Here is a 6,714-nt window from a genome sequence, read left to right as displayed (position 1 = left end):
GTACTGGCCCCCTTATACACCAAACCCACTCTTTATTCCCCCTACATTCTCATCAAGGAGGGGGGGTTGTCAAATAAACCATCAAGCCCTCACTGTTTCTGAGAGGTGGCAGGAAGCTGGAGCACCTGGGGAAGACACAGTAACACGTGTGTGTGTGTGTGTGTGTGTGTGTGTGTGTGTGTGTGTGTGTGTGTGTGTGTGTGTGTGTGTGTGTGTGTGTGTGTGCGCGCGTGTGTGTGTGTGCGTGTGTGTGTGTGTGAGTGAGACTGTGTGTGTGTGTGTGTGAGTGTGTGTGTGTGTGTGTATCTGAGTGTGTGAGTGTGTGTGTGTGTGTGAGTGAGAGTGTGTGTGTGTGTATGTGTGTGTGTGTGTCTGTATCTGAGTGTGTGTGTGTATATGTGTGTGTGTGTGTTAGTGTGCGTGTGCAACACACACACACACAAAATTGCAGCCAATTTGTGTGCAGGTAGGACTGTGAAAACCACCCTGGTCTGTGAACGACGTTAGTAACAGTGGAGGTACAAGTGAGGTGAACTTCCCCATTCTCTGACACGGGCCATCAGGTCTCTGGAAGAGAACTGGACGGATTACAGGGAATGGTGGAGACAGGAAACTGATCACTTGAGATCGACATCACCCCTGGCCTGCGGTTTGTGAGATTTGACAGGATTCCCTCAGGACAATATGGCACAACCAATCCTTGGAACAGAGTGGCTGGGAGATTATTCCTGAATGTGGGATCTATATGAACAACAGACAGGCCTGCAGGTCCTGAGCCTGCACAGTACCAGGCAAAGAGCGGCAGTGGTGAGGGATCCCCGGATACAGAGGGGCAACAGTGAGGGATCCCCGGATACAGAGGGATATTGGTGAGGGAGCCTCAGATACAGAGGGGCATCAGTGAGGGAGCCTCAGATACAGAGGGGCATCAGTGAGGGATCCCCGGATACAGAGGGGCAACAGTGAGGGAGCCTCAGTTACAGAAAGATATCGGTGAGGGAGCTTCAGACATGGTGATGAGGGAGCACTGTAATTTCAAAGGCAGAGATCTGTTCCCTTCCCCCTACCCCTGTTAGCCACTCCTCCAGACACCCCCACCCAGGCCTTCCCCACCCTCTGTCACCACAGCAACTTGCATCATTCAATCTCTTCACCTCCACCCACCCAATGTTCATTCCCTCTGTCCTCTCCACGCTCCCCACGTTCATTCCCTCAATCCCCTCCACCCTCCCCACGTTCATTCCCTCAATTCCCTCCACTCTCCCCACATTCATTCCCTCAACCCCCTCCATTCTCCCCATGTTCAGTCCCTCCACTCTCCCCACATTCATTCCCTCTGTCCTTGCACCTCCCCATGTTCATTCCCTCAATTCCCTCCACATCCCCACGTTCATTCCCTCAAACTCCTCCACCCTCCCCATGTTCATTCCCTCAATCCCCTCCATCCTCCTCATGTTCATTCCCTCAATCCCCTCCACCCTCTCCACGTTCATTCCCTCAATCCCCTCCACATCCCCACATTCATTCCCTCAATCCCCTCCACCCTCCCCACGTTCATTCTCTCAATCCCCTCCACCCTTCCCACGTTCATTCCCTCAATTCCCTCCACATCCTCAGGTTCATTCCCTCAATCCCCTCCACTCTCCCCACGTTCATTCCCTCTGTCCCTCCACCTCCCCACGTTCATTCTCTCAATCCCCTCCACCCTTCCCACGTTCATTCCCTCAATTCCCTCCACCTCCTCAGGTTCATTCCCTCAATCCCCTCCACTCTCCCCACGTTCATTCCCTCTGTCCCTCCACCTCCCCACGTTCATTCCCTCAATTCCCTCCACCTCCTCAGGTTCATTCCCTTAATCCCCTCCACATCCCCACGTTCATTCCCTCAAACCCCTCCACCCTCCTCACGTTCATTCCCTCAATCCCCTCCATCCTCCTCATGTTCATTCCCTCAATCCCCTCCACCCTCCCCACATTCATTCCCTCAATCTCCTCCACCCTCCGCACATTCATTCCTACTATCCCCTCCACCTCTCCACGTTCATTCCTTCAATCCCCTCCACCCTCCACACGTTCATTCCCTCTATCCCCTCCACCCTCACGTTCATTCCCTCCACCCTACCCATGTTCATTCCCTCTGTCCCTCCACCCTCCCCACGTTCATTCCCTCAATCCCCTCCACCTCCTCATGTTCATTCCCTCAATCCCCTCCACATCCCCACATTCATTCCCTCTGTCCCCTCCACATCCCCACATTCATTCCCTCTGTCCCCTCCACCTCCCCATGTTCATTCCCTCAATTCCCTCCACTCTCCCCACGTTCATTCCCTCTGTCCTTGCACCTCCCCATGTTCAATCCCTCAATTCCCTCCACTCTTCTCAGGTTCATTCCCTCAATCCCCTCCACTCTCCCCACGTTCATTCCCTCTGTCCCTCCACCTCCCCACATTCATTCCCTCAATTCCCTCCACCTCCTTAGGTTCATTCCCTCAATCCCCTCCACCTCCTCACATTCATTCCCTCAATTCCCTCCACCTCCCCATGTTCATTCCCTCAATCCCCTCCACATCCCCACGTTCATTCCCTCAATCCCCTCCACCCTCCCCACGTTCATTCCCTCAATCCCCTCCACATCCCCACGTTCATTCCCTCTATCCCCTCAACCTCCTCACTTTCATTCCCTCTATCCCCTCTACTCTCCCCACGTTCATTCCCTCAATCCCCTCCACCCTTCCCTTCTCTCTTCAACTTAAACCAAGCTCATGAAATATTAATTTTCTTTCTCCCCCTGCGGACGCTACCCGACCTGCCGGCTATTTACAGTGTCTCCTGCTTTAACTTGTGACTGTTTTAACGTGGATTGTTAAAGGGACATACTCGGTGCAGTCCGGCCAGATTCCGGAGACGTGGGCACTGGGAGCGGACAGAGTAAGAACGGAAAGAGGCTGGAACCGCTCAGCGGTCGGGGGGAGGGAAATGTACAGGGCCCACAAGTGGGACCTGCTCCTTTAAGGTGACCCTGAACACGTCAGTGAGCAAGTCCTTGTCAATATTCCGAGATGTGTGGTTTCGTCCTCTGCTCTCTGCAAATATTAGCAGATGTGTGAGACAAACATTTTGCCAAACTGACATCCATGAAGAAATCCACTGACCTTTAAAATGTTTGGTTATCCAGAATGAGATTCCATTTTCTTGTTACTGAGGCTGGCTGGCCTGAATGTGCCATATTCCAGTGCAATACATCAAAATTACTAGAAGTCTGAGAAAAGAATAGAAAAATAAATAAATAGTTGAAAAAGTGAGGGAAAAGGAGGCAGTGTTCATGGGTCCAACGTCCATTCGGAAAGCTGATGGCGGAGTGGAAGAAACTTCCTAAAATGTGTGCCTTCAGTACCTCCTCCCTGATGGTAGCAATGAGAAGAGGGCCACGTCCTTCATGATGGAGGCAGCTGAGGGAGATACAGCGCAGGAACAGACCCTTCGGCCCGCTGACTACCCACTTGTACTAGTCCCACGAGAGGCCAACGGAGCAACAACCACTCCACTGGAAGAACTCAGCAAGTCGGGCAGCATCTGTGGAAGCTGAAACACGGGAGCCCACTGACCAGCAGATTATCTATTACCCCCTTGTCCACACGCTTGGGGGGGGGGTGTGATTTAAAGATTAGCTTTATTCATCACGTGCATCGAGACGTGCAGTGAAATGTCTGGTTAGTGACAACAACCAACACAGTCTGAGGATGTGCTGGGGGCAGCCCGCAAGTTCCTCGTTGTTTCTGGCGCCAACGTACCCGCTCACCCTGACCCACACGCCTTTCTAATGCGGGAGGAAACCTCGCAGTCACAGGAAAACATACAGACAGAGATGGGAATTGAACCCAGTCACTAGCACTGTATGGTGTTACGCTAACTGCTACACTAACCCCCCCCCCCACCACCCATTACAGCGGCCGATTAACCCATGAGCCACCCCACCCCACAAGGGAAACCGGAGCACAGGGAAAAGGTCCGAGCTCCTGTCGACTGTGACAGCGGTCGGGACTGAACCGGGATCTCCGGCGTTGTGAGCTGGCCACTCCGCCCAGGCAAAGGAGGCTGAAACGCAGCTCTTTGTGGGGATGTCCAAAGCGTTCATCGCTTGCATAAACATTCACAACGGGCTGGCTGAAACCTGATCCCTGGCCATCTGTCGAAGTGTTGGGGCCGTCCTGAGGAAGGGGCTTGAACACAGAATCAGGCCATTCAGCCCATTGAGCCTGCTCTGCTATTCCATCATGGCTGATTTGTTTTCCCTCCCAACCTCATTCTCCTGCCTTCTCCCCGTGGCCTTTGACACCCTGACTAATCCAAATTCTATCAATTTCTGCTTTAAATATACCCAATGACTCGGCCTCCACAGCTGCACGTGACAATGAATTCCACAGATTCACCACTCTCTGGCTAAAGAAATTCCTCCTCATCTCCGTTCTAAACAGAGATGGCAGAGTTCTCTGCCAACACAGATGCCTTGTGCAGGAAGGCACAGAGTCGACTGTACTTCCTTAGAAGGTTGGCGTCATTCAATGTCTGTAGTGAGATGCTGAAGATGTTCTATAGGTCAGTTGTGGAGAGCGCCCTCTTCTTTGTGGTGGCGTGTTGGGGAGGAAGCATTAAGAAGAGGGACGCCTCACGTCTTAATAAGCTGGTAAGGAAGGCGGGCTCTGTCGTGGGCAAAGTACTGGAGAGTTTAACATCGGTAGCTGAGTGAAGGGCGCTGAGTAGGCTACGGTCAATTATGGAAAACTCTGAACATCCTCTACATAGCACCATCCAGAGACAGAGAAGCAGTTTCAGCGACAGGTTACTATCAATGCAATGCTCCTCAGACAGGATGAAGAGGTCAATACTCCCCAATGCCATTAGGCTTTACAATTCTACCGCCAGGACTTAAGAACTTTTTAAAAGCTATTATTAATGCTTTTTGAGATAGTGATTTAGATGCATATCATATTTTTTACTGAGTTAAGTATTGTATGTAATTAGTTTTGCTACAACAAGTGTATGGGACATTGGAAAAAAAGTTGAATTTCCCCATGGGGATGAATAAAGTATCTATCTATCTATCTATCTATCTAAATGGACGTCCCTCTATTCTGAGGCTGTGCCCTCTGGTCTTAGACCCTCGATTAAAAACATCCTCTTCACATCCACTCTCTCTCAGCCTTTCAACGCGAGGCACCTGACATTCTGTCCAGAGTCCTTGACCGCCGAGCACGTCCAATGGGGAGGCATGGTTTTACCAGCTCGGGACATAAGAGTTCCAAGTTCAATCCCGGCGTACTCCGTAAGGAGTTCTACGTTCCTTCCCGCAATTTCCTTCATCTGCTCCGGTTTCGTCCCACACACCGGTCAGTAGGTTAATCGGTCATTGTAAATTGGCCCATGATTAGTCAAGGGTGGGTTGCTGAGCAGATAGAGAGAGAGAGAGAGAGATAAATGGAGAGGTAGAGAGATAGAAAGGTAGATAGATAGACAGATACAGTATAGGTAGAGGGAGAGAGAGCTAGAGAGGTGGATAGATAGATAGTTAGAGGGATCGATAAATAGATAAAGAGATAGATAGACAGATACAGTATAGGTAGAGAGAGGGAGAGAGAGCTAGATAGATGGATAGATAGATAGATAGATAGATGGATGGATAGAAAGACAGAATGAATAAATGAATGCTCTGGAGTCAATGAGGAACCCACTCCGACTCCAGCCACTTCCTGGAATATGGGAGGAGCAGCAGAAGCCCCCACCATGTCGTAACAACTTCTTGTTAAACATCACACTGGGGAGAACTCCCCTCCTTCCCCCGGCATCTCCACACATCCAAACTGAAAGAGCAGTTTATTTAACATCTGACCCCAATGTCCAGTCGATCCAGGACACCTTCTAAAGGCGGCATCCATCATTAAGAACCCCCAATGCCCAGGACATGCCCTCTTCCCTTTCCTCACACACTCAACAGCTTCTTCCCCTCGGCCATTAGATTTCCGAATGGACCATGAAACCACATACACCACCTCAATATTAGAAACATAGAAAACCTACAGCACAATATGGGCCCCTCGGCCCTCAAAGCTGTATATTGTTCCGTTTTTGCACAACTTATTCAATTTATATATAGTAATTTATCATTTTTGTCATAATATATTGCAATGACCTGCTGCCACAAACCAACAAATTTCACGAGACATGCCAGTGATATTAAACTCGATTCTCATCAGCACTGCCTCTGTAAAGGGACCAAGAGCGGGGCTCAAACCCTCAACCACCCGGCTCAGAGAGGAGAGTACCAGCTCACAAGCTGCACCCACCCCCAAGATCCCGAGCAATCCCAGACCCCACGGTGGGGGGAGAAGCACACGAGATCCTGCAGATGCTGGAAATCCAGAGCAACCTCACACACAAAACGCTGGAGGAACTCAGCAGGTTAGGCAGCGCCTGTGGAAATGAATGAATGTTTCAGGCCGAGACCCTTCATCGGGACTGGAAAGGAAGGAGGAAGAGGGCAGATACGAAGGTGGTGGGGGAGGAAGGTGGCGGATGACAAGTGAGACCAGGTGAGGAGGAGGGTGAGTGGGGCAGGAGAGATGAAGTGAGAAGCTGGGAGGGGATAGGAGGATGAGGTAAAGGGCTGAAGATCTCTGATAGGAAAGGACCATGAGGTAGGGAAAGGGGGAATTAGAAG

Source organism: Hemitrygon akajei, chromosome 11, assembly GCF_048418815.1.
Source record: "Hemitrygon akajei chromosome 11, sHemAka1.3, whole genome shotgun sequence".
NCBI classification, from domain to species: domain Eukaryota; kingdom Metazoa; phylum Chordata; class Chondrichthyes; order Myliobatiformes; family Dasyatidae; genus Hemitrygon; species Hemitrygon akajei.
Note: the sequence above shows the minus strand (reverse complement) of the source record.